The sequence below is a fragment of the Trichosurus vulpecula genome, chromosome 1 (genome assembly GCF_011100635.1).
Source record: "Trichosurus vulpecula isolate mTriVul1 chromosome 1, mTriVul1.pri, whole genome shotgun sequence".
Classification (NCBI taxonomy): Eukaryota; Metazoa; Chordata; class Mammalia; order Diprotodontia; family Phalangeridae; genus Trichosurus; species Trichosurus vulpecula.
In genome coordinates this window covers 465,303,793-465,328,636 of record NC_050573.1, presented here as the reverse complement: position 1 = coordinate 465,328,636, position 24,844 = coordinate 465,303,793, and the positions used below count along the sequence as shown (strand labels likewise).

General features: G+C 36.3%; 1 protein-coding gene and 1 pseudogene across 13 annotated transcripts in view; both read left to right on the top strand.

Moving 5' to 3' along the window:
• The window catches only part of FAM172A (family with sequence similarity 172 member A), a 527,455-nt gene that overhangs the window by 454,688 nt on the left and 47,923 nt on the right, over positions 1-24,844 (top strand). The window lies entirely within an intron of this gene.
• On the top strand, positions 21,152-21,688 carry LOC118857665 (annotated as a pseudogene).

Here is a 24,844-nt window from a genome sequence, read left to right as displayed (position 1 = left end):
AGGGCTCAAGTTTTTGGCGCAGTGTTCTAGAAACATTTACTAGTTAATTGGCCACTAAGTAATGAATGTGCACACAGTAAATGTGTAACAAATGATTCCTCTGTCTATCTAGTCTAATTGCATAATCCCTTAATACACACATTCTCTGCTCCACTCTTACCCACATCTTACATTAATACCTTATCATGGTGCCAAGATAACTGTCGGTTCTCAAAAACTGCATGTCAATGGAGGGTCAGCTCTAGCAGATCCAAGCTCAAAAGGCTTCAGGTAGGATATTGGGAGCAAACTGTATCTGCTCTCTGAAGATCAGCTCAGCTTAACTGAATGCATTGAGGATCATCACCAGAAGTTTGACCACCAAATAATGAATTAGCCATCGTTACTCTTGAAAACTTGTAGTATTAGGAACAGAGGAGAAAAGAGTATGAACATGTTTTAAGTATATGGGGCATGATCTATTACTTTCATCAATCTTTATTAATTTATTTAAGATTCTTAATCCCACTTACTAAAGAACAGCAACCTGAGTTATTAAACGGTGACAAAATTTATAAGGATCTAGAAAGCTAGACTTTCTTAGCAGTTTGTCATTACTTAGATTGGAAGGTTCATCATGAGGCTTCTTGTGTGGGAGTAGTCATGAGGACATTCATAGAATTCTAAAATGTCAGAGTTGGAAGGGACAAAGATAGCACCCAGGACTTGAGAACATGAAGAGACAAACAAGTCATGGTCTCACCTCAAAGCCCTTGAAGTCAGCCAGGTCTCCACTATCCTGTCAAAGCCACAAGAAACAAAGACAGCTCCCATCATATGTCTTTCCAAGAAGAAGGAGATAGAGCAGAGGCCAATGCCCATATAGGGCCACCAGGAGATGGAAGCAAAAGTCAGATACTAGGGCAAAGTACTGGACATGGTCCTAGCTCCCTTTCCCAAGCCAGAGTTGCAAGAGATAGCAGGGAGAGGGACCAGGAACCAGCCACTCTATCCAGCAGTGTGGCAGTGCAGCAGCAGCAGCATCCTTTCTGGGTGGTAATAGGATCATGATCTAGCTAGCACATTTAAGAGTGAAAGAGAGGAGCAGAATCTGGCCCTGGTCCAGAGTACCAATGTAGGAACTGAGGATGAAGAAGAAAACTGCACATATACTGCAAAAAATACCATGAGTTAAAAGAAGCCCAATAGGTAAACTCTAGAAGAAGAGAGTAATCACAATTGGTAAGGTAGAACATGAGGAAAAAAAAAAGAATGGCTTGGCCACATATGTCTTAAGGGTAGATGGAAGAAATGAACCTAGAGATTAAAAAAAAATAAATTCAAACTCTTAATAAAAAAATTGGAAGGAAAAAACCAAGTGGGAACAGAAGGTTAAAAACATTACCCAAGTGGTGGACTCCCAGGAAAACAGAATGGAGCAAACAGAACTGAGTGTGTCAGTGACACAAGACATATTAGATGAAACTCAAATGACTAAAATATTGGAACATGTAAGGTATCTACAATCAAAAGGTGACCCGGAAAACAAAACTAGGAGACAGATTTTATCATTGCCAAACCAGAGACATGAATATTATATTTCAGTAAATAATAAAAGACACTTCCTGGAACTATTAAAACCAGAAGGCAAAGTAAATATGGAAAAGCAATAATCACCTCTTGAAAGAAATCCCAAATTGAAAACACCAAGAAATATTATCGCCTAAATATTACAATTCAAAGGGGAAAAAATATTATAAGCAGCGAGAAAGAAAGAGTTCAAAATCCAAGGAATCACATGTAGGATGACACACGCTGCAGCTACTATCAAGGAAAGGCAATCTTGGAGTATAGTATATCAAAAGGCACAAAGAAAAAGCCTTCTTTTTTATTTTTTTATTTTTAGTTTACAACACACGGTTCTACATAATTTTGAGTTCCAGATTTTCTCCCCTCCTTCTCCCCTCCCTCCCCAAGAGGGCATGGAATCTCATATAACTACTATGTATAACTTCGCATTGAATTAATTTATACACTAGTCAAGTTGTGGAGAAGAATTATGACCAATGGAATGAATCATGAGAAAGAAGAAACAGAACCCAAAAAAACCCCCAAAAACAAAAGAGAAGAAAAAAGGCGAGCATGTAGTGTGCCTCAATCTGCATTCAAACTTCACAGTTCTTTCTCTGGATGTAGATAGCATTCTCCATCATGAGTCCCTTGGAGTTGTCCTTGTACCTTGCGTTGCTGAGAAGAGTGAAGTCTGTCAGGGTTGGTCCTCACGGAATCCATATATCTGTGGTTGTGTACAATGTTCTCCTGGCTCTGCTCTGCTCACTCAGCATTATGTCGTGTAGGTTTTTCCAGGTTGTTACGAAGTCCGTATCATCCCCATTTCTTATAGCACAATAGTATTCCATTACCTTCATATATCACAGCTTGTTCAGCCATTCCCCAATTGATGGGCATCCCTTTGATTTCCAATTCTTGGCTAGCACAAAAAGAGCCTCTATAAATATCTTTGTACATATGGGTCCCTTTCCCTCTTGTGTGATTTCTTTGGGATACAACCCTAGAAGTGGTATTGCTGGGTCAAAGGGTATGAACATTCCTATGGCTCTTTGGGCATAGTTCCAAATTGCTCTCCAGAATGGCTGGATCATCTCACAACTCCACCAGCAATGTAACAATGTTCCAATTTTCCCACATCCTCTCCAGCATTTATCATCCTCCTGCTTTGTTATTTTAGCCAATCTTACAGGAGAGATGTGGTATCTAAGAGTTGTTTTGATTTGCATTTCTCTAATCAGTAGTGATCCAGAGCATTTTTTCATATGCCTATAGATAGCTTTAATTTCTTTCTCTGAAAACTGCCTGTTCATATCCTTTGACCATTTCTCTATTGGGGAATGGCTTGTATTCCTATATATTTGGCTCAGTTCCCTGTATATTTTAGAAATGAGGCCTTAATGAGAGATACTAGTTGCAAAGATTTTCTCTCAATTTTCTGCTTCCCTCCTAATTTTTGTTGCATTGGCTTTTTTTTTTGTACAAAAACATTTCAATTTAACATAATCAAAATTATCCATTTTGCATTTTGTAATGCTCTCTATCTCTTGTTGGGTCATGAATTCTTTTCTTTTCCATAAATCTGATAAGTAAACCATTCCTTGCTCTCCCACATTACTTATAGTATCAGCTTTTACTCCTAGATCATGAACCCATTTTGACTTTATTTTGGTATATGGTGTAAGATATTGGTCTATACCCAGTTTCTGCCCTACCATTTTCCAATTTTCCCAAGAGTTTTTGTGAAATAGTGAATTATTAGCCCAGAAGCTGGCCTCTTTGGGTTTATCAAAGAGTGGATTGCTATAGTCATTGACTTCTTCATCTTGTGTACCGATCCTATTCCACTGATCCATACCCCTGTTTCTTAGCCAGTACCAGGTAGTTTTGATGACTGCTGCTCTGTAGTACAGTTTAATATCTGGTATGGCTAGGCTACCTTCTCTAGCATTTCTTTTCATTAATACCCTAGATATTCTAGACCTCTTGTTTTTCCAGATGAATTTTGTTATTATTATGTCCAGCTCAGTAAAATAATTTTTTGGTTGTTCGATTGGTATGGCACTGAATAGATAGATTAATTTAGGTAAAATTGTCATTTTTATTATATTAGCTTGGCCTAACCATGAGCAACTGATATTTTTCCGTTTATTTAGATCTGACTTTATTCGCATGAAAAGTGTGTCATAGTTATGTTCATATTAGGCCCTGGGTTTGTCGTGGCAAATAGACTCCCAAATATTTTATAGTGTCTACAGTAACTTTGAATGGAATTTCTCTTTATATCTCTTGCTGTTGGGCTTTGTCAGTAATGTATAGGAATGCTGAGGATTTATGTGGGTTTATTTTATATCCTGCAACTTTGCTAAAGTTGTTTATTATTTCAAGTAGTTTTTTACTTGATTCACTAAGATTCTCTAAATAAATCATCATATCATCCGCAAAAAGTGATAATTTAGTTTCTTCTTTTCCTATTCTAATTCCTTCAATTTCTTTTTCTTCTCTTATTGCTACAGCTAATGTTTCTAGTACCAAATTGAATAATAGGGGTGATAATGGACACCCTTGTTTCACCCCTGATCTTATTGGGAATGCATCTAGCTTATCCCCATTACAAATAATGCTTGTTGATGGTTTTAGGTAGATGCTATTTATAATTTTAAGGAAGGTTCCATTTATTCCTATGCTTTCCAGTGTTTTTAATAGGAATGGGTGTTGTATCTTGTCAAAGGCTTTTTCTGCATCTATTGAGATGATCATATGGTTTCTGCTAGTTTTAGAAAAATCCTTCTAACCAAGAATAATGTATTCTGCAAAACCAAGTAAATTTACATGGGAGGTAGCATTAATCTTTATTAAAATATAGAATTTTAAAACATTCCTGCTGGAAACACCAAAGTGAGGTAGAATCTTTGAAATACAAAAATAAGAGATAATAGAAACCTAGAAAAGAAAATATGTCTGAGTAATTAAAAAGAGCTAAATAATGATCAAGTGCATAAAGTCTAATGAGGGAGAGGAGAGAGGTGTCCCTTCATAATCCCACAATCCTTAAGGATCAAGAATATATAAATAAAAAAAAGAAGCCATCTCCTGTTACATAAATTCTCAAAGGATATGAACAGAAAATTTTTAAGAAAAAAAATCAAGGGGTGGAGCCAAGATGGCGGCTGGAAAGCAGGGACTAGCATGAGCTCCGTACCGAGTCCCTCCAAAAACCTATAAAAAACGGCTCTGAACCAATTCTAGAACGGCAGAACCCACAAAACAGCAGAGGGAAGCAGGGCTCCAGCCCAGGACAGCCTGGATGGTCTCTGGGTGAGGTCTATCCCACACGGAGCTGGGAGCTGGGAGCTGGGAACGGAGTGGAGCAGAGCCCAGCCTGAGCGGCGCGGACCAACCAGACCAGGAGCCGAGCGAAGGGGCCCCTAGCGCGCTGAATCAGTGAGCTGCGGCAGTTACCAGACTTCTCAACCCACAAACACCAAAGACTGCAGAGAAGCTTAGTGGGAAAAGCTGCAGGAGTAGAAGGAGTTCATAGTTCGGCTTCCAGCCCTGGGGGCAGCAGAGGTGGGGCAGTTACAGCTGCTGCTGCTTCTGGCCCCAGGCCCACCTAGTGGGAGGAATTAAGTGGCGGATCAGAACAGGAGTACACAGCCTGCTGAAGATCTAAGCCCAGTCCGGGTTGGGGGTTCTTGGGGAAGGAGTAGTGCTGGTGTGACAAAGCTGGCACCTTCCCCCCAAACGTGGAATATAGAACTCATTAGTCTACAAGCAGTCATACCCCACTGAAAAACTCAAGGGTCAAGTTAGTTGGTTGGGAATATGGCCAGGCAGTGAAAACACACCCAGATTCAGTCTCAGACTTTGATTCTTTCTTTGGTGACAAAGAAGACCAAAACATACAGCCTAAAGAAGACAACAAAGTCATAGAGCCTACACCAAAAGCGTCCAAGAAAACCATGAACTGGTCCCAGGCCATGGAAGAGCTCAAAAAGGATTTGGAAAAGCAAGTTAGAGAAGTAGAGGAAAAATTGGGAAGAGAAATGAGAAGGATGCAAGAAAACCATGAAAAACAAGTCAATGACTTGCTAAAGGAGACCCAAAAATATATGGAAAAATACACGGAAGAAAACAGCACCTTAAAAAATAGATTAACTCAAATGGCAAAAGAGCTCCAAAAAGCCAATGAGGAGAAGAATGCCTTGAAAGGCAGAATTAGCCAAATGGAAAAGGAGGTCCAAAAGACCACTGAAGAAAATACTACTTTAAAAATTAGATTGGAGCAAGTGGAAGCTAGTGACTTGATGAGAAATCAAGATATTATAAAACAGAACCAAAGGAATGAAAAAATGGAAGACAATGTGAAATATCTCCTTGGAAAAACCACTGACCTGGAAAATAGATCCAGGAGAGATAATTAAAAAATTATTGGACTACCTGAAAGCCATGATCAAAAAAAGAGCCTAGATATCATCTTTCAAGAAATTATCAAGGAGAACTGCCCTGATGTTCTAGAGCCACAGGGCAAAATAGAAATTGAAAGAATCCATCGATCGCCTCCTCCAATAGATCCCAAAAAGAAATCTCCTAGGAATATTGCCGCCAAATTCCAGAGCTCCCAGATCAAGGAGAAAATACTGCAAGCAGCCAGAAAGAAACAATCTGAGTATTGTGGAAACCCAATCAGAATAACCCAAGATCTGGCAGCTTCTACATTAAGAGATCGAAGGGCTTGGAATGCGATATTCCGGAGGTCAATGCAGCTAGGATTAAAACCAAGAATCACCTACCCAGCAAAACTGAGTATCATGCTCCAAGGCAAAATATGGATTTTCAGTAAAATTAGAGGACTTTCAAGCTTTCTCAGTGAAAAGACCAGAACTGAATAGAAAATTTGACTTTCAAACACAAGAATCAAGAGAAGCATGAAAAGGTAATCCAGAAACAGAAATTGCAAGGGACTTACTAAAGTTGAACTGTTTTGTTTACATTCCTACATGGAAAGATGACATGTATGATTCATGAGACCTCAGTATTAGGGTAGCTGAAGGGAATATGCATATATATATATATACATAAACATATGTGTATATATATATATATACATATACACATATATATGTTGATGTATATATATAAGTGAATATCTATGTATGTATATATCTATGTGTATATATCTATATCTATATATCTATATATAAAAGAGAGAGAAAGAGCAGACACAGAGTGAGTTGAAGATGAAGGGAAGATATCTAAAAGAAATAAAATCAAATTAAGGGATGAGAGAGCAACATACTGAGAGAGGGAGATAGGGAGAGATAGTATGGGGTGGATTATCTTGCATAAAGGTGGCAAGAGGAAGCAGTTCTGTGGGAGGAGGGGAGAGGGCAGGCGAGGGGGGAATGAGTGAACCTTGCTTTCATCAGATTTGGCCTGAGGAGGGAATACCATACATACTCAATTTGGTATCTTACCCCACAGGAAAGAAGAGGGAGGAAGATAAAAAAATAAAAGGGGGGCATGATGGAGGGGAGGGCAGATGGAGGTGGAGGTAATCAAAAACAAACACTTTGGAAAGGGGACAGGGTCAAGGGAGAAAATTCAATAAAGCGGGATGGGTTGGGAAGGAGCAAAATATAGTTAGTCTTTCACAACATGAGTATTGTGGAAGGGTTATACATAATGATACACATGTGACCTATGTTGAATTGCTTGACTTCTTAGGGAGGGTGGGTGAGAAGGGAAGAGGGGAGAGAATTTGGAACTCAAAGTTTTAAAAACAGATGTTCAAAAACAAAAAATAAATGTTTTTTCATGCAACTAGAAAATAAGATACACAGGCAATGGGGCATAGAAATTTGTCTTGCCCTACAAGAAAGGAAGGGAAAAGGGGATGAGAGGGGAGAGGGGTGATAGAGGGGATGGCTGACTGGGGAACAGGGCAACCAGAATATATGCCATCTTGGAGTGGGGGGGAGTGTAGAAATGGGGAGAAAATTTGTAATTCAAACTATTGTGAAAATCAATGCTGAAAACTAAATATGTTAAATAAATAAATTTAAATTTAAAAAAAAAGAAGAAAAATCAGGGTATATGACACAAGCATTGAAAGAAAATGCTCTAAAAGACCACATATAAGAGAAATGCAGATTGAAACAATTCTGAAGTTCTACCTCACACCCATCAATTCTATAAAAATGACAAAAAAGGAAAATGGCAATTATTGGAGGAGCTGTGGAAGGACAGACACTAACGGAGAGGTATCACTGGCAAATGGACCAGATTAAAATGTAATTGAGAAACATTTAACAAAACAAAAGTACAGTACAGCATAAATAATGTTAATTTGTAGTTTTCTAAGTCAGTATGCAGCCTCAGATTTCCATTTCAGGTTTAACCATTGCACTGATGTACTGTTGGTAGAGTTGTGAACTGATCCAACTAATCAGGAAAACAATTTAAAGTATACTGCAAAATTGACTAAATTGAATATCCCTGGACCTAATGATGCTATTATTAGGCATATACCCAAAAGAGGTAAAGACAGAAGGAAAGAACTCATATTTACAACACTATAGCAGCCTGCTTTATAGTAGCAATTAATAGGAAAAAGTATAGCATATGCAATCCTGAATGTGATTTCCTGGATTTTGAACTCTTTCTTTTTCATTTTTTTTTATTTTAAATTCAGGAATGGCTAAACAAATTAAATTATTAAATTAAATTACATCAGTATAATAGAATATCATTTTGCTGTCAGAAGTGGCCATTAGAGTAGATTTCAGAGAAACTTTGAAGACTTGTATTTACTGATGAAGAGTTAAGTGAACAAAATCAGAGTTTATTTAATGATAATAATAATATAAAGGAATACAACTTTGAAAGACCTAAGAATTCTGATAAACCCAATGACCAGTTATGACTTCAAAAGATTGTTGTTGAAATATGCGCTTAATAAAGAGGAGATAAACTAGAGGTACAAAATGAGACATACATTTTCAGATGCAACCAAGCCAGTAGTGGGATTCAAATGAATTAACAACAGGCTCTCCATGGAAGCAAGGCAAGGCACCACCCCTGCCACTAACATGGTGATCACAGACCCTTCCCTCACTAACAACTTGTTCACTGAACTCAACCTAAAATTAGATACAGGTTCTACCAAACCAGTGCGAATCAGCTGAATCCCACCACTGAACCAAGCCCATTTCATTCTTTATACTTATATCCTCGTTACTTAACACAAGGCCTAGCACATGTTAGGCGTAGCATTTATAGTATTAATAAATAAATAAATTATTAGCTATTAATCATTAATTAGCTATTGTTTAATTAATAGTATTAAATGCTATTTGTTACAAGGTAGGATTCCTACTTGGGGGCAAGGAGAAAGATGACATGCAGTAATAATGAGCCAAAAAAAAAAGAAAGTAAGAAAGGAACATCAAGGAAACCTTTTTTAAAAGAACAGAAGGAAGTTCAAAAAGAAACACAAATAAGCAGGGCAATTTTGTTAATATTATGTTAAGTTTTGCTATAGTTAAGAGCAAAAGATTTTTCAAACAGCAAAATAGTAACAAGAAAGATTTTTCTATAATTATTGATTGATTGATTGTTTATTGATTGGATGTTTCTCACAGGTTACCACATTACCAGTGGAGAATGGAAACATACATAGTGAACACATATACAGATTCCTGAAGGGACATACATGTAGTGAACATGTGCAACCAGGGCATACAACCTAGAAAAATCACAAAGGTGACATATGCAGTTGGTACAAATAAAGGCATACTGTTGGTCAGTGTTGACTACCTGATGGAGCAGGTGTTACAAATAATAATTCTGCTGACTGGATTCATATTGAGGTCACTCCTAAAGTGGAAACAAATAGGCAGACAGAAAGAGAGATCCTTTGGTCACCCTGTCTTTCCACTTAAAATCTACTAGGTCCTTCTCTTACAAACTATGTTGTATACTATTGAACATCATTCTTAAAGCCTGTGCTTCACTTTCATATTTTCATGAAAGATACCCTTGATTCATGGATGAATCATTTTCATAAATCATTTTATTGAAATAACAAGGAAGGCAGTTAGTAGTTATTTGTATACTTTCTGTTACTATTTTTTCATCCTTCTGATATTTTCCCCAATACAGAACCATCACTCCAAGTTATCTTGTAATACTATCTCTTTATGTTTTGAAGATGTCTCTGCTAACATAAAATTGATCGGTGTGTACTTGACCTGGTCCAGTTATTCTTTCAAATGATTGTTTTAAGTGCCATTTCTCATTCTCCAATTAGTAATCCAAGACAAAGAAGTTGGAGTGACTATGTAGTAGTTTAAGTCATAAAAAGAGATTTTTATAGAAATGCTGAAAATTGGTTTATTTTCTACTTGTACTCCTAGTTTCTCTACAAACCTCTTGAGATAATGAGACTTAACTATACCTCAAACCAAATTTTCCACAGATTTGTTCTTCCCTATTCTTTGTTGGCTTAGGAGATATCATTCTTTGTAATATTCCGTCATCTTGCTCCGTGATATTTTGTAAATTAATGTTTTCTGGAGTGATGGTGCACTTGGTTTCCGTAGCTCTCATTGGCCAGGAGATTGTGGTTTCTGGGGTCTTCTGGCCTCCTCAGTATAACAACTTTGTTTCCTTTAAATCTTTTCAGGAAATAGTAATAGAGTATCTTTATCTTTTTTCTATTTCCCATTTTTGGCTTTGACAGCTTGTTTGAATGTCATTTTAAAAACTATTGAAGTTTTTCCCCATCTTCATCCTTTTAATTGAATGTTGATTTTGACCTTTCCAATGACAAATTGATTATCTAATTGTATACAGACTGATTCTGCATACAATTCTGTTTCTGATTATCCATGAAACTGGTTATTCTGAAATAGCTCTCTCATCAGTAACAAGTAGTTTTCTTCCTATTTGGATAGAGTTGATTTCATGATTTTTGTCTGTGTAATATTCTTTTGTGCTCACTATATCGGGCTCCCCTATCTCTTCTTTAAGAAAATATAACAAAAGATATAATGCTTCTAAGTGATCCACCAGCCTTTGGCCTCTTCCCCCCTTAAACCAGAAGCATATTTTCCTACATACTTTTCACCACCTTCCTCTATGCCCACCTTCACATTGAAACCACCAAGCACCAAAGTCTCTATTGACTTAGTTTGGAGCATTTTGTCAACTTCTTCATGGAGTTCCTCTAACTCTTCATCCTCTGCAGCTGATGTTGGTGCATAAGTTATAATTATCTTCATGGCTGTCTTGTTGCTCATGCTTTTTGTGAGTATTACAAAAGGAGTTGACCGAGCGTCCCATGAAGTGATATGTCATGTTGCTTTTGGACACACAATGAAATCAACTTCTCACAACTCTCTAACCAGAACCTGTGAACCAGACTTTTATTTCACTGCAACTTCTTTTTGTCCACTAGTTTCATTCATCTCTAGAATACCAATATTGATGTGAACTAACTTACAATAATAGGGCAATTTGTTGGCCAATTAGACAAAGTAATCTTACATTTAGAGCATAGACAGGTAAGGTAATGTTTAGAGATGATAGTGAACATTTACATCAAAACTAAGGGCCATTTTAAATTTTTTGTTTGTTTCATGGGTTGGCAAGAGCCAACTTACTGGTGATAAGCCTCTAACATTTAACTAGGTTGATTCTTATATAGCAATTTCAGCCTATTACGAGCACAGTAGTTAAAGCCTTTCTAGGATAGAAACCTGCTAGAGTCTCTGCTCCACAATAGGATACCTTCCAACATCACCTGAGCTGGAAATTCTGTAGACCACATCTGTCATGAGAAACCAGATCCTCATGCCATCATGTTTTCTCTTCAAAGTTTTTGAATTCTTTAAGTTCCTATCAAAAAGTCAGAAAAATAAGCATAGTTTTTTTTTAACCTTTCCTTCCAAGTTAACTTGTCTTCTAAGCATGATCATAGTGCTATAGATGCATTTTAACCCTTTCTTTCAAGTAAAAGTTTTAAAAAATTTTATTCATTAAGAGCTTAAATGATTTTGAGGTTTTAATAATAATTTTATGAGGAGTTAAAATATATATTCTCCCTCTAAAAAATGAATTCTTACTCTATTCCGGAATGCTTCCCAAAAGTTTCTTTAAATTTAGGGAAGAGAAAAAAAATTAAAAGTAGTGGATCATTAGGACTATATCCACTTGAGGTTAGTTAGTTTTATAAGGATTCTGGATTCTTTGTAAGATTGATAACAGTTCACCAAGTTTTTCACTTTTTTCCTGTATAGAATCAAAGTGTTTTGGGAAGTATATTATATGCCTAATTGCTTGTGGTCTAAAACAATAGCAGGTGCAAAAATAAGAACTGTTTTGCAGTTTTATCTAATAATTTTGACATCCACAGATAAGATTATATATACCGCTAGATCTCACCTACCTCTTTTCTTACCTTTAATTTAAATGTTAGCTTATAGTAAAGACACCTTTTCAAATGTAGTTGAACAAGCATTTATAAAGTATAACTAGGAGTCAGAAGATGAGTTATGAAGTCCACTTTGCTAATTTCCTGCCTTGGGCAAATCACTTAAACCCGCCACCCCTCAATTTTCCTGTCTTTAAATTGAGGGGGTTAGGCTATATGACCTATAAAATCCTTTGCATTACTGTGGATAATCAAGAAATAACTCCATAATCAAGTTCTTTAACAACAGAGATAATCCTCTCTGGGCTGCCCTCTAGACTCTCCATTCAGACTTTCTTTCCAGTACTCAGGTACTGGATATTTCCTCATTCCTCTCCACCTCTCCCATTTCAAGCTTCCTTTTATACTTTGTCTTCCCTCATTGGAATGTAAGCTCCTTGAGGGCAGGGACTGTCTTTTCTTCTGTATGCTTTTGTATCCCTAGCACTTAGCACTGTGCCTAGAACATGGTAAGTGCTTAGTAAATGCTTTTTGACTGACTTGTTGATTTAGAGAGGGACTACTTTCAAATATACATGATGCTTTGGAAGTGCTTGGATATTTGCATTTGTATTTCTGAAATATTTGGGTGTAAGATTTTTTTTTCCATTTTTTTCTCTTCTTTCCATATCTTTTAGAAATTTTGGCAGTTTTAAAAGTGCAAGAAATATGTTTATGCAATATTAGGATTACAAATTAAAAATCATAAAATGTGAAAGTTCCAGTTGCCGTAAGATCATAAAGTTTTATTTCCATGGGATAAATAGCTCATGGTTAAAAAATCACCTTCTGTGAGAACTCAGCTTCTGGATTTTTATGACATTTGAAGTCTGAAAATCAAAGGTACAGAAACTATATAAAAGCTAATATAAACTACTGTTAGTCTAAAAAAAGTCAAGAAATGCAAAAGGTTAGATTCTCATGCTATCTGCTCACCCACATTACACTTCCTCTAAATTGAGACTTGCATACTCAAATTAAATATGTAGTCACAAATGCCATATGTAACATGTGAAACTGAATTTACATTGTGAGATATTAAGCCTCTTTGCTTGGAAATTTTGGCGGGGGGGATTCAATAGACATATACATCATGTAACATCATATTTTAATTGCATGTGCACTTAAGCCTTTTTATGTTTTCCTCACATATTCCCCTCATTTACAACTTTATCTCACTGTGAACTAGCCATATGTGAAATTCACTATTTTAAACTCAGGTTATTTTTGTGGTGTTAGTGCACAAGAAAATGGTTTTAAAGTGGAAAATATATATATTTTTACCAGATTGTATAAATTTTAAAATCTAAGTGATTTTTCTAAATTGTAAAAAAGTTCATATCTCTTCATGTCAGTAACTATCCATTCTTATGTGCAAGGGAAAAATTGAACAAAGATACTAAAGAGTAATACCTTAAGGAGACCTAACCACTTTCATTATGTTGAAACTTTCACATTATTGTGTGTGATTTATGTGCAGCATAAATGAAAGGATGGTTTTCACAAAGATTTCTATTTCTTTTGCTGTAAAAATAGGACATTTGTCTCCTGCAATAGCATGTCCCATCCCATTCACAGGTGTATATTTAGCTTTCTAAGTAGAATTTAATCTCAGTAATACCAATTATAATTTTAAATTAGCAATAAAACACAAGCAATAACAAAATACATGAAATATATGCATTAAATCCATTAAAACATTCATTAAATACAGGTGATAAAATACATGTATTTTATCAAGATACATTTACTTTAAATAGATGGTGATTTGTTTACCTTTTGAAATATTCCCTTACCTTTAGAAGAGAACTACATTTCAGCACTTGTTTTCTCAAAAGAAAAAGTTTAAATGAACTTTTTAGTGGCTTACATTCTGTATCTTAAAAGTTGGAAGAGCTCCATTAGTACATGTGAATGTACATAATTGTTCTTTATAAGGGAAGATGACATTACAGATTGTGATTAGGGCAATGTATGAATATGTGAATGAAGAGAAAATTCAGTCCCCTTTGTAGCATGGGAAATCTGGCTCCCTTTGGATTTTCAGCTGTATCCCTCACTTGCAGCTTTACTACTAACAAATGCTCTTAAGAATTTAGAAAGATCTTTTCCAGTTCTCATATCTGCACCCATAGCTGACATCCCTGCTTCTATGGTTTCCCATCAACCCAACACAGTGTTGCAGCATCTTTCAAAGTTGTGCTTCAATGTGGCTTTTGAAACTCTTCTGCCCTGCATGCTTATGATTACACTGCTGCAGCTCACCAAACAATAGCTCCTTCGGGATCCTGCTGATACCCATCATCCGTTCAGGCTCTGCCCAGCTATTCCTATATCCAAAAAAACCCCCATTTCTTCCCTACTGGTAGACTGGCTGTATTCCAGGACTTTATGGTTGGTAATCTTGTCTTTCTAGTATGATGTGAACAGTGCTGGTGAAATTGCATAAGAAACTGAATAAAATGCCCATAGTAGACCGTCTTCTAGAAACCGTATTAAAAATTGGGCACTATCAGCTTTGTGAAGTTTGATACTGTGGCCGCTGCCAGTCTCCCAGAGAACGTGTCAATCTTTTTATGTAGAGGAGGAGTTATTCTGGGAAGACCCCAGACCCCAAGTTAAATGTCCTTCCCAAACACCTTGAGTTCTTTCATCATTCTCAATGTGCTTTCTAGTCGTTTTCATTTAGTATACTTCATCCCTATTCTGTCGTTACTTGCTGAAGCAGATTAATATTTGGGTACCTAGTGAGCCAGAGGCAGAACCAGAACTGGACCTTCCGGTGAGAAATGTCAAGACCCAGTCTGGTATAGCCTCAAGTAAATTTCATTTGGGGGCAGTTCAGTTGTTTCTTTAAAAAGCAGGCATTTAATCACTCATCTCTAATTATATAAGGTTCTATTTGTACTGGGTTGAGGGAGGAATGTGTTTGTTCCTTTTTCCCAAATAAAGACTAATATCATTAACTTCATATTTTCTACAGAGACCTTCCCCAGGTGTGATGCAGAAATGTTATTTTCTTTGCCTAGTCTTGGACAAGCTGTCCCTCCATTTATCCCATGACCTCACAACAGCCTCTTGGGCCCAACTGCCACAAAGCTTCATGATTTTGTAATTGGATCTTAGCAGGAATGCCTGCAGTGCTTCCCTGCCCTTAGCAGCCAGTACAGGAGATAACCGAATACTTCAGCATGCCTGCCCACTGGTTTGAGCGGCAGTGATCCTGTTTTACCTTTTCAGCATTCTTTACACCCACTGCCTGCACAGGGATGAGGAGGCCTAGAGTCAGACCACTTGAATTTTACTGCCCTTAATGGAGACAGAGTGAAAGATATTAGAGCCGTTGGCCTCATGAGTCTGTACCCCAGAAGGTCAGAAAATAAGAAAGCCTTTATTTCTTCCCACATTTTGCTCCTTGCCAGGTGTGTGGCGGTGAAGAGGATTGTCAAACTATCAATAATCATTGAAAGATTGTGCCAAATCATTATCAAGGAGAAAATTTCAAATTAAAACAACTCTGAGATTTTGCCTCATACCCCTTAAAGTGGCAAAGATGATAAAAGATGGAAATAATGTTTTATGGGATACATAGGAAGGTAGGCACACTAATATCCTATTGATGGAGTAATGAACTGGTCCAACTATTCTGGAAAGTAATTTCTGTGAGAAAAGTCACTGAACGCTTCATGCCCTTTGACCTAGTAATGATGCCGCTACTGGACACATGTATCAAAACACCCATAGTACCACTTTTTAATAGTAGAAAAGAAAATTGGAAACAACAAAATGATTTCTCATCAATTGGGGAATAGTTGAATAAATTGTGGCATATGAATATGATAAGATATTATTGTATCTTAAGAAATAATTATATGAAGTATACATAGGAATGTGAGAAGACTTGTATGAACAGATGCATAATGAAGTAAGCAGAATCAAGAAAGTATTTGTACGTGATGACTACAATAATATAAATAAAAATAACACTAAAAACTAGTTGAACTCTGATGACCAATCTCAGTCTCAGAGAACAGATAGTGAAACATGCCTCCCCACTTCAGTAAAGAAATGGGGGGACTACAAGTGTGGAATGACGTATGCACTATTAGACATGATTACAGTATCAGTTGGTTTTTCTTAACTGTCTTTCTTCGTTAAAAGGGAGGGTTCATTGGTTTATGGTGAAGTAACTGACATAAAAATATAGAATATTAATAAAACTTAAAAAATTAAAAAGCATAAAAAAGATTGAGCGTTTTCCCCTTTCCTTTGTTTTGCAATCACCATTTTTTCCTGTTTTAATGTTATTTTAAAATCTACTAGCTGCGCAGTTTAGCTATTTCTGTGTTACTCCGAGAAGCCTAGCCAAAAAAAAGTCTCAGCATTTTCATAATTTTTTTCAGCAAAAGCCATTACAGATCATTTTTATCCAAGCACATAGTCCTCTACATTATACATTACCCTTTCAGACAGCCATTTATAGGGTTGTGATGTGTCAACCACGTTACAAGATAACACTGTTCTTGTGAGGTTATAGAAGAGAAGCTGACAGTTCTACCATAACCTAACATAGGAAAAATCAGACCTCATGGTCTTGAAATTAATGCATCTTATCAGCTTAAATTAATTTAACTAGGTTTCTCCACCTAAAATGATGACACAAAAATAATTTACATTTTTTCCAAAAAGAAAAAAATCATAGAATCTCTTAGTTGAGAGGGACCTTAGAGGTCATGTTTCCCAATTCCACATTCTGTGAGGAGTCCCCTTTACACTTTTACTGACATGAATCCAGCCTGTGCTCATTGGATATATAACGCAGTATAGGGAATGGGACTGTAATTTCATTGGAACAGGAAACTCCCAGACAAGGAAGCTCCCTCTACTGTAAGTCAGCCTCTTCTCTGCAACTTGTAGAGAGTTCCCTATGATACCAAGAGGTCAGGTAACTTGCCCAGAATCACACATCAGGTGGGTATCAGAAGAGGCAGATATTCATGTCCTTAAGGCTATCTCTATGCAGTATGCTACACTGCCAGTCATATAAGCATTACATTTTTCATTATCCTCAAATGGTGAAATTATATTTATGGTCTAAAATTCAAGCTAGAAATCCATCTATTAAAGCAGAGCAGCTAGGTGGCATAGTGGATAGAGTGCCAGAGCTGGAATCAGGAAAACTTATCTTCAGTGAATTCAAACATGAGTCCAAACACTTACTAACTGTGTGACCCTGGGCAAGTCACTTCACCGTTTGCCACAGTTTCCTCATCTGTAAAATGAACTAGAGAAGGAAATGGCAAACCACTTCAGTATCTTTGCCAAGAAAACCCCAAATGGGGTCACCAAGAGTCAGACATGACTGAAACAACTGAACAACAAAAATAAAAGCATAGCAATGATCTTTTTTCAAAGGTCTAACATTCACAGCCAAATGCCTAGTGAAACATCAAGAAAGCTCGGAAAATAGCATGAAACCATTGTGATGTTCATGTTCTTTAAAAATCTGTAATGTATGTTTTGTAAACAGAGCTTCTAAAAGTTAGTACTCTGCTAATTAAATAAAAAGAAAATGTAGTACATAAGAATAGAAAAGATTTGAAAATGCCTTTGGGGGAACAGGTGCTAGAATGACATCACTGTATATCACCATTTTTCCCCCATGATACTTGTATTTGGTCATAATGGAAAGAAATTGATTCCAAATGTGTTTTCTTGACCCCTACTCCATACATGTTAGTGCCTAACCTTAAATGATGTTTCTACAATCTCAGCCGTATTTACAGTAATTATATGCATAATGTAGCATATTATTGTCCGGACTTCCTGTTTAATCAGTACAGAGCTTCTTACAAGTGCAGCTGAAAAGGGCAAACAAAATTAAAGCTTTATATACCAAAACAAGTTTGATTTGCTAAGCTCCCAGCATTCCAAAGTACACAAATTTGTTCCACTAAGTTTTCCGATGGCTTGCAGATGGGCAATGATTAATCAGAGAGCTAACTGTGAAGTAGTTTGCAATTAAACTGGAAAGCTCTGAAGCATGCTAATTGAATCAGAAAATTAGAGACACTGAACAGTAATTGGCTATTTCTCATGCAGCAGGTGCCAGGCCACTCATCTGTGGAACAAGGTATTTAAGGCACATTAGCACTAGTAAAAATACTTCTTGATATGGAACAGTTAGATTTTCTGCTCATTTTCACCATGGATGTCAAAACATACAGCTGTGATGTCTAGTGCTTACAATTCATGTTTTAAGAATCTAAGTAAGGTAAACATATGGGAGAGTAGCATGCTATGCAACAGGAAATGGTTTAAGAGTGAAAGTGAAATTGAACAACGTGAGGGTTCCTTTTATTTTTAAGCATAACTTTTCCTTTCTTTTTGTACAAATTTAAAAGTTGTTGAGTTTTCTGTTCAATGTTAGTTTAAGGAAGCAACAGTATAAATCTAGCACTGCTGTGAGCTTAGTGGATACATAAAGCCAATTCATATCATGTCTCAGCATGAGTTTATATCTTCTAATTAGTACCACCATTTTATAGAGTGAGCGCATGCTATGAAAGTTTGTTTGCCATGCCAACAGGGACCAGAGCATGTCGCTTTTTCCTTAGTAAAGTGATAGTGCTGGATTATCATGAAAGACTGTAACCTAACCAGTAGGTAATCAGGAAGGAATGGGATTTAATAAATGCAATTGTGGAAAGTTGTTATAATAATAATCATTTTCGTATTATCATGGGTGGGGCACATGACTTCTGTTTCTCATTACATACTTAAATTAGAGTTCAGTATTGTTATTAGAAAGTGAAAATTACAAATGAACATGGAAATGTCCTAAATTATGCTTCTCTGTTTCTGTTGGGAAGCAGAATTTTACAATATTCACATGCTAATCATATCACTTAGCTGTTGACTGCAGAAAATAGCATATTTGAACCAAGAGACATAAATTATAAATTGTAAACAGTGTGGGGGGGATATGTTCTAACTATGTCTCATTTGAATTAAGACAGGGAGCTTTCTCTGCTGCAGATTATGTACCTTCATTAAGTTTTAAAGTCTCTCTTATAATGTTTTATTAAGAACAACTTGGTGAGAAGTAATCAAAAGGAGATTTGGTAGCACCTATTTTAAAGAATTTCCCTATCAGAGTGTACTTGCATTTCCTATCTTGAAGCTTTTTGTGGACACTTTTTTTAACATGTTAAAGCATGAACCCCTTATGGCACTCCTGTTCCCCCAATACAGGCCATGTGCTTTTTGCATTTCTTTAGTTTGAAAACAGCTCAAACATATTTACATGATCAATTTTTTTTGCTTGAGGGATAAAGTTTGCTCTTCCATGGACAAGTGAGAACGTATTGATCATTTTATTCTATTTGCTATTTCTAAATTCAATATACCTCTTGAGTCGATAAGCGAGATCGAGAGCATATTCTTTTTTGTGTGTGCCTGCTTGTAGCTTGTTCTCAAGATCCAAGATACATTTTTGATTAATCACGAATGCTCTGGGGTCATGGAGAGCAAATGTGTTTGTGGAGTGTCAGCTGATGCTGTCAGATAAATGTCTTAAGCTTAGCCAGGGTTCATGCCCCAGCTTTAGGCTGTGCCAAATGTCTCCCCTTGTTGAGGAAGATAACAGCTACACTGGAGGCGACTGAGCTGTTTGTTCACTGAAAGGGCTGACCTTGCCATATGGGGCTACAATCAGGTGAAAGAAACAGTGTAGATGTTTTAATTAAAAGTTAACAAATTTCAACTTTTTATTTGATTCAGATTATCTTGGCATTCACTGGGATACATTTTCCTTTCTTACCTTATATGCGATTATGCCCACATCTCTTCAGCATTTCTGATGAGATTCCTTAAGATGAGTAATGTGTTTCATATTGTTCTCAGTATATGCCCAAAATATTTTGGCACAGTTGAATACATTATTAAGATACTACAAAATACTTGAAAATGTTTATCAGGACAAAGGGGGCACATTTCCTCTGTGAACATATGTTTGAAAATGTTTTCTCACAATCTTAAAAACCACACAAAGCCAACTTGGACTCCAAATCTGAGACAGCAACAAGGTCATTCAGAAGTTTCATTTTGAAATCATTTACAATATTGGTCTGGGCAAAGAGAGGTCACTTGTAATAATGACCCTTTGCCATGTAGCCTCTTGGCTTCAGAGGGCTTGTTTAATCACATATACCCTACTTACAGTAATTCATCTTCTTTTACTAGACAGGGTGTATAAATAGGAAGTAGTGACAATTGCTTCACACACCTGGAGAATGCTTGGAACACCGTGGTCTGTGTTTTGTAGTGCTGAAGGCAATAGGAAGAATCAGATGGTGATGCATAAATAAGGGAACTCTCAGAGGGCTACTTGTGGGTATTTGTTGTAAAACACCTAAAAACAGTGCCTTTCTTCTATCTTTGCTCAGCTTGTTTTGTTTTGTTTCTCCAAAGAAGATGTTCTACTTTTCTTTCCTCTCAAGAAGCTCATACTGTCATGGGTAAATCATCGGTGCTAATTAGACACAATAATCCTGCAAAAAAAAAAGAAAGAAAGAAAGAAATAACACATCTGTCATAAACTCCCACCAGATCTCTTGGAAATGAGACATTTTTAATATTTTATGCCAAACACAAAATATCTTGAGGAAATAGTTTTATATTCTATATCTCAAAACAAAACCTTTAGTGTAAGTACAGCTGCCTAAGTAGCTCATTTCAAATTGTATTATTTAAAATCTCTGCCATGCTTTTGTAATATAGGTTGTGTTGTAATAATAGCCTAGATTTGAAAGACAGAAACACCATTTAAAAGGGACAGGAATAAAATGGGAGAGGCTTCTGAAATTTTAAAGTCTACTATTCTAGTAATGGTGCTGTTATGTACAACTAGTGACACTGTAATAAATGTTACACTACATTATTTAGAGAAAACTTTGTTTCGTGTATGATATTTGTCAACGAGCAAACTATAATTTTTGTAATCGCTAAAATGTCGAGTTAAGAGAAAGTTAAATTTGGTCTTAAATTTTTCTCAAAATGAAAAACAAAGATTGTCCATTTCTGAAGGCCTGGAGCATGCGATTCCCTGCATGTTACCTGTACAGCAAAATGCAACTTCCGACTGAAGAAAAGACTTAGACCTTGTTCCAGAAGCTCTCAAAATATACTAGAGAAAATATTCAGTTGCTTGTGGACTAAGTTGATGGCACCTACAGTTTCTGACTCCATAAAGACAAAATCTACTATATAAGTGAGAAGGTTCTTAAATTGGCAATAAATATTTCCCAGGAAAAATTGGTGTCTTTGAGGATCTGCTTTGGGAAATTCACTAAGACCCAAAAGTTAAGATTGTACATCACTGCCCTAGATTAACTGACATCTTGTGCAAACCATAAGATAAGGGTAAAACCAGGAGCAGAGCAGTCATTCTTAAGTGGGAACCATGTGTTAAAATCTGGCCTGGTTCTAATCAGAAAATACTCATTGGTATCAGGGATTAGTAGGTGTCCTCCATGGCAGATGGCCCTTTGGACAAAGTCTACATGGGACTGCCAGAAGGTGGACCCCCTGACAATTGTCTTTTTTCACCAGATTGGCATTGGGGAATATATGCACCATGAAGACACACTGATTGAATTCATCTGATGAACTTGTGACTGAGTAGAAAGATCTTTATTTTTTTTCTTTGTGGGGGCAGCTGGATTATAAAACCACCATTGAACTGGTTACTATAAAAAACATTATGATCTAGACACTTGATCTTTTGTTGATCATTCCAGAGGCACTGTAGCATAGTGGATCAAATATAGGTCTTAGAATTAGAAAAGCCAGGGTTTGAATCTAGCAACTTAACTCAGTGCCTGGCACATAGTAGGTGTTTAACAATTGTTTATTGATTGATTGACCCTGTGCAAGTCACATGACCTCTCACTTCGGTTTTCTCATCTGTAAAATGGGGATTCACAATAATATCCACCTCACAGGAAACTTTCTTGTTTAATAATAGTGATTAAATTGAATAACATGTTAAAAAAAACCCACAAAGACAAAAACCACTAAAGCCCCATTATTAAATTATGTAAGTTATATTGAAACTATTTTTGCCTTCATAGTTACAACTAATGCCAAAATCATATATATAAATGATTTTAAGTGCATATACATAGTAACAGTGATTCTAAGGTTCTGTATTCTTTAACTTCAAAGTAAAAATAGATTATGCCTGTTCTCATTTATATTTCTTAGTTAAATTCATAATCATTATTATGGAAAAAAATTGCCTAGGATCTTTAATCATTTTTCTTATCAATTATGACACTGATAAGTGCTAATATATCTGCTACCCTTTTCTCTCCCTGAGGCTATCACCAACTTCAGTTGATGCTGGTATTTTTCTTCAGCTCCATTATTAAAAAAAATAACGTTGTCATACTTGTGCCTGATTGAGAAAGGGACTTGGAACTCTACTCCTTTAAATGAGTGGGAAAGTTGCCATATCGTCTACAGAGCCCGTGGTGATTCATATGGCCAAAGCTCAAGAAAGCACTCTTTGGGGATTTAGAGGGAGAAAAAAGTCACAAAATTTAGACCCAGTTTGGCTGGGAAGTGGGCAAATTAACAGGAACAACTTAGTGAAAGCAACTAAGTCATCAGCTCTACAGAGTGACTAGCTCTTTAGTCAGTAGTTTATCTTAACTAAAGTTGGCTCAGTAGTGCTTCTGACTGAAATACATAAATGAGCTTCTCTAAGTAAATGGCACAGATACTTCTCTACTGTTAACCACTACCACCATCCTTTCCTAAGTATTTCTTGCTTTTTTTCTTCCCATTTGTTGCCTACATGTAAATCACCACCTCTTCCAGCTATCAACTCATTTTAAAAATTGAGAGGAGGTCATTACATAAAGGTGGTTCGTCCCAGTTCTCAGAGTTTCTTATACATAAAACAAGCTTGTTCAAGAAACTTAAGGCATTACCTCAAAAATTTTTGAAAGGAACAGCACCACACTGGACTCAAACATTTCCTCTCTAAAACCAATTTTTGTTTTAGTTTCTACTGATCCTTTAAAAAAAGTTCTATTTGCATTTAACAATTAAAAGACTTTAAACATTTTAAGCATCTACATGGAGTTAGAAATCCTTCTGTTCTTACTTCATCAAACTGCAAGGAGATTTTGACATGATAACCAGGTTTTAGAGGTCAGAGATCTTTGACTCTAGTCATACTGTGAACACATTTAGCTATTTAAAGCCAATACTCTTCATGATATCATATTTTCCAATTTCTTATAATTTTATAATGTTAATATAATTTTACTGATAACCAAGAAGGCTATTTCTGATCCATTGCTCTTTCTTTTCTTCCTTTTCCCCCACCTTTGATTCTGGGTTTTTACTCTTTCTTCCCTTTTGAATATCCCCCAAACTTGCCCCTTCAAAAGTGGAATTTGTTTTGCTTATGACTATCCTGCCCTCTCTCATATACTGGCCTTTCTCCATTCTCTCCCTGTCTCATCCTTTTTCCTTGTTAAATTTATGGTATTTATATGCTGCAATTGGTATGCATGTGTATGTGTAACTGTGTTCAGCCTTCCTTTGTCCAGTTCAGGTGAGAGTAAGAATCAGGGGAAGCCCATTTCCCCCCTCCCTTTCTTTATGTTTAAATAGTTTTCATCTTGTCCTCCTCTGTTATATGAGATAACGGTTTCTTCTGCTCCCTCCTACTTTCCATTCCAGTCCTATATACTTCCCATTTCTATCTTCTCCTAAGATCATTAAAACAGAACAAAATGACCCCCAGACCATCTGTCTTACCTTTCTCTATGATCTTTGTAGAAATTAAGGTTCTGAGAAAACATTTGTTTTTACTCATCCTATTAGCATTTTATCAGTTTATCATCATATCATCCCTCCCAGTTGAACAAATGTGTCTACCTTTCTATGTTTCTCTTCATTCCTGTATTTCTATTTCAAAGGGTCTACTTAGTTCTAGCATTTGCAACAGACATGTTTAGAAACCCATTATTTCATTAAAGCTCCATTTTTTTTCTCCTATAGGATTATACTTAATTTTCCCAGTTGGATGATTCTTGGTTGCAAGGCTTTATCCTTTGCCTTTTAAAATATTGTATTCCTAGCTCTCCATTCCTTTAAAGAGGCAGTTTATAAATCTTGTATGGTCCTGACTCTGGTTCCTTGATACGTGAACTCTTTCTTTTTGACTACTTGAAAATTCTTTGACCTAGAAACCCCAGATTTTGGTTATGATGTTCCTGAGAATTTTCATTTTGTGGCTTCTTTCATGAGGTGATCTGTGGATTCTATTTTTTTTGTTTGTTCTAAGAAATCTGGGAAATTTTCATTTATAATTTATAAATGATAGTATCCAAGCCTTTCTTTTTTGTCATGATTTTTAGGAAGTCCAGTGATTGTTAGATTATCTCTCTTTTACATATTTTCTAGATCATTTATTTTTGCCATTGTATTTCTTCTGAATTTTAAATCTCAATTTTGCAATGGTATTTCTTGTTGTCTTATTGGAGCTAAAGTAGATGCCCACTGATTGGGGAATAGCTAAACATGAATGTTGGGCATAAGAAATTATCAATATAAATAATTCAAAGAAGCATGGAAGATTTAACTGAACTGAAGCATAGTGAAATGAACAGAATCAGGAAATATATGCATATGTATGTATGTATGTGTGTGTATACAAATAGTTATCACTTTATATAAATTCATATTATGCAAATTTAACTCCCCAGTGGGTGACTGTGCTGTTGCAACCCACCTCCCACCAGT